At 28.9% G+C, this 4,458-nt stretch overlaps 1 long non-coding RNA gene across 1 annotated transcript; it reads left to right on the top strand.

Annotated features, from left to right (window-relative positions):
- The first annotated feature begins 721 nt into the window (after window positions 1-721).
- On the top strand, window positions 722-4,458 carry LOC145331182 (uncharacterized). The gene is made up of 5 exons (XR_013883694.1): window positions 722-783; window positions 1,109-1,158; window positions 1,830-1,893; window positions 3,993-4,066; window positions 4,450-4,458. It is a non-coding gene; the product is annotated as an uncharacterized LOC145331182 (long non-coding RNA).

The raw sequence follows: 4,458 nt of genomic DNA, 5'->3' as shown, positions 1-4,458 counted from the left end.
AAATAACCAATATAAGCAAATGAAGTAATCTATCATTTATTTAGGTCTTTAGGTTTTCTTCTTATATTTACTGATTTTACCAAAACCATTTAATTTTATATGTTCATGGTTTCATTTACAAAATTAGGTAAAATAATCAATTTAAATTTATTAACCAACAAGGATGACAACATCCATATGTAGCGAAGCATAAAAAAATCGTGGATGAAAATACATTCAAGTAGATTTAAAGATTATCTAGAATAGATTTATTGCAGAAAATAAACAAGAAACCTCATTTTGATTTCTATGATGACTGATAGACAGACGGTCAAAGTAAATTACATACTGGATGCTCAAAACAACAGGAAAAATTATTTTGAAACTGACATTCCATTTTTTTTTGAAAATCGGACCAAAATTCCAACGATATTGGGAAATAAAAAAAATATGAAAATAGCCAAAAACCTGCTGAAAGGCAGTCCGAACGTCATGGATGTTTTCTTAAAACGACGGAAAATTTAATTTTGATATTCTTAATTGCAAAATTTTGTTTAATCGGACCATAAACACCAAAGACATGGGGAAAAATGTGAAAAATAAAAAAAATAGCCAAAAGCCTGCTGAAAACGAGTCCAACTGCAATGGATGTTTAATAGTCAATTATGCTTCTTAATAATGGAAATGACACATAGAACTAATAAACATACAAATAGAATGACACTCTTTAATTTTCAGATTTTGTAAAAATGTTACTTTTATGTTTAATATTTACTGGAGTTCTTCATTTATCTGGTTTATCAGGTCAGAAAATAACACAAAAAAATGTATTGTGGAGAGACCAGAAAAAAGAAGGGTTCGACATAAAAAATCGGCTTCTTCTGATTGTAAAACAGTGAAATACTAACTCAGGGCTTACTGGTCTTGCAGAATTTTTAAAATTTGAATAGGCGGATTAATTAGAAACAGTAAAAATTGCAACTGCGACAGAAAAAAATACTTTACCGGTGATATTTAGAAATCATCTAGCATTTTTATTTTGAGGGGGGTAAACTGAGGGTTTGAAGGGTGTAAACAACCCTTTACCAACACCTTTGGATATCCATGAAATGAATATCTTCTTTTCTAGGTGTTTCACCAGTTCGTTTGGAATCCTTATCAGTACCGCCTTTAGTACAGGTTATAAATATACATTATTTTTCATTTAATGATTATTAAAGGATAGATATTTCACCTGAGGATAAACTACCCTAAACTACGAATAAGAAGTCACCAGGAATCACAATTTTATTATTTTATTTATTAAGAACATTTACTGCAAGCTACTATTCACTGAAAAGCCAAAAATATTTTTTAGTTAGATTAGGTTATGAAAGAATCTGGTAGAAGTGTTCTAAAAATGGGATAAACGTTTGGTCAAACAATACCAATTGGCGTCATATTAGAAGGAAATAAAACGTCAGTCGGGATACTTTGGCCAAAAGTTTATTAATATATTCTCTTTTTTTGGTAACACTTTTAACAGTCTTTTAATTAAATAAATGTTTAAAGAGCCCCATAATGGATATATATGTTGTATTAAAATTTAAAATAAGATGGAGGGGAATTTCAGATTGTCAAAATCATATTTGATTAAAAAGCACCAAAAACTTGCAAACTGTAATTAATGTATATTATAATTGTTTGCTACCTATGAATGTCATGATGAAGCTCTTTATAGTGCCTATAAAAAAGGACGTCATACGATACAAATGACCAACACATACACTAAATTACCAATGGCAGGCCAGTATACGTTTTAATTGACCAATGGTAGGCCAGTATAATGTCATGATTCCTGTATTGTTTAGAATGGAACAGTACCACACGTTATCCTGGATTGTCCCTACTGGCTGGCGGCTGGAGAAGGGTCAGGTAAAAACTATATAATCATATTGCAGTATGGCTTTGAAACCGATGAATATCCGCTGGATTATAAACGGTTCTCTAAAACGACCAAGCTAATATTGCCTGATTCACTTCTACAAGAGACAAAATGATTTCTAAAATCGAAATATATCTTCATTTCTGAGAATAGTGAATTTTTTTAAAGCTGGGTTGAAAAATATACTAACTTTAAAAACGGTTCTCAGCCATACTGAAAAATCATTTATAACATCGTATTACAGACATTTTCCCAGTAATATTATTATTAAGATAAAAAAAATGAAATAAATACGGGTCTAACAAAACTGGTTTAAAACTTTATTTTTTCATTTTAAATTCCATGAAAAGCTGTTTATAATAAGATGATATAAATAACTTTTCTGAGAGATGTTTCTCAATGAGAGTAGTTTAATATTTAATACCACATTTAGTTTTAAAGATAAACTTTTGATGACTCAATAAAGTATTTGTCGATAGGACAAACGAACATTAACAATGCAGAGTGCCAGAATTGAATTGAAAATGTACAAGTCTAAACAGATTGTTAGTTAAATTTGTAGCAAAACTGTAAAAAAAACAGTATACTGTTTTAGGATATACTGTTATTTTTAGGACTTGATTATAGAGATGCTTCGCTTGTAATTTGTTGTCAGTATTCCAAAAATCAGATGAATAGGATAATATATCGCATAAAGAATTGTTGTCAAAAAAAGTTAAAATGTTTTAAATGGACGTATGGAAATTCTATTAACGATTATGGTGTAATTACGTTTTCTTATTCGTATCGTATTACTAGTTTAAAATCAATAGGAAAATTTTAAAATTCCTAAATTACGGACGGAGATCTAATTGAAGAAAAGCTTCGTTTTTAAAAAGGCTATGGAAAATTTAAATAAAAAGGAAATGCTAGATATGCCTACTATGCAATTTTGTCTTTTTCTTTATTTTTCTAAAAACTTGTCCCTTTCTATAAATCCACCAATAACAAAAGCAAAATATCAAAGCAAAGCGTCTTTTTATTGAGTTAGTTGTCAAGCTGTTATTGACTGAATTATATATACAGTTCCTGTTATTGATAGGCTAATTGTAAAGACATTTTCTTTTTAGTCGAGGCTACTCTATAAACTGAGGTATATACGAGCGTTCATTTAACAACAAGCCAGTTATAGCAAAATGAACTTAAATTTTAATATTCAATAAGAATAAAGAAAATAGTTATTTGTAGAGTTACAAAGAAACAAAAATCTTGTAAATTTTTCTTGATTCATCAATATTCCTAAAATCAATCACTTTTGAAAAACAATTTTTAATGCATATTACATTAATAATCGTGAAATTTTATTCCTGATATAAAATTGTCTAAGCCTATCATTTTCCATAGATATTCACAAATTGTTATAAAAATTTATTAGTCCATTATTTTTCCATTACAAATCTTTTTTGAATTGTAAACGGAATTAAATCTACTAATAACTTTTCAGCTACAAACACAATTTCTTTTTTCAAATTTGGGTGGAAGATTGAATTATTTGCCAAATTGCTATTGACCTATCTAAATGTCTCTAAATATAATTGTTCTAACCTAGACATATCAAATATTATTGAAAACTTGTCTCGTATTCTCTATAAAAATAATATGATGAGTATGAATTATTTTTCAAATGTTTTGTTGAGTTCAAACTGCTGTTAAATCAAATAAATAAGTCAAAAATCATGATTTTAAATAGAGAGAGATAATGATAGATAGATAGATAGAGTAAGAGAAATACAGAGATAGAAAGAGGAAGACAAACAGAGAGTGAGAGAGGGAGAGAGAGAGAGAGAAAGAGTGAGACATCGAGAGAGAGAGAGAGAGAGAGAGAGAGAGAGAGAGAGATAAAGCTAAAAAGATAAAAGAGATATTAATGAATTTAAGACCGACGGACAAAATCAACTATAGAGTAGTTTAGCTGTTGAAAATCTGTACTACAAAATAAATTTCATTTCCAGCTTATACCAACAACGAAATTACCTCGAAAAAAAATGGACGACGTTTTTTATTTGCCCTCAAAATTTTATTTTATAACTATTTCGCTTGTTGTTCGCAGGTATGGTGTTGAAATGGTACCTGAACTCTCACACAGTACCAATATACCAGTGGATACCTCCTTCTAGACCTCAGGCATGCATCTCAATATGTTCATTAAGATCTTAGAAACGGTTGGTGTCTTATTAACTTGATGCTTTATAGAGAATCATTTTAATCATCAGGTAGAAGGGCATTTTAAAAATCAAAAGTTACGTTCATAAATTGAATATAAAGAACATTGTGCTATTATAAAAAAAATATTAAATTTCGGTTATCATTAGTTCCTAAAACGGGATTTAAATATTAACAGTTATTTATCGCATCGTATTACAGACAGCTTAAAGCGGATGGTTAATATTAAAATTGTAAGATTAGATTTTTAAAACTCCTAGGGGCTAACAAAACTAATATTAATTTTATGATTCTTTTAATATTCGTGGAAGATAAATACTATACTATACCTAATGATTTTTCAGTATGGCTAA

The sequence above is a fragment of the Acartia tonsa genome, chromosome 11, assembly GCF_053477335.1.
Source record: "Acartia tonsa isolate MP-2025a chromosome 11, ASM5347733v1, whole genome shotgun sequence".
NCBI lineage: Eukaryota > Metazoa > Arthropoda > Copepoda > Calanoida > Acartiidae > Acartia > Acartia tonsa.
Note: the sequence above shows the minus strand (reverse complement) of the source record. Positions and strands in the feature narration are given on the sequence as shown.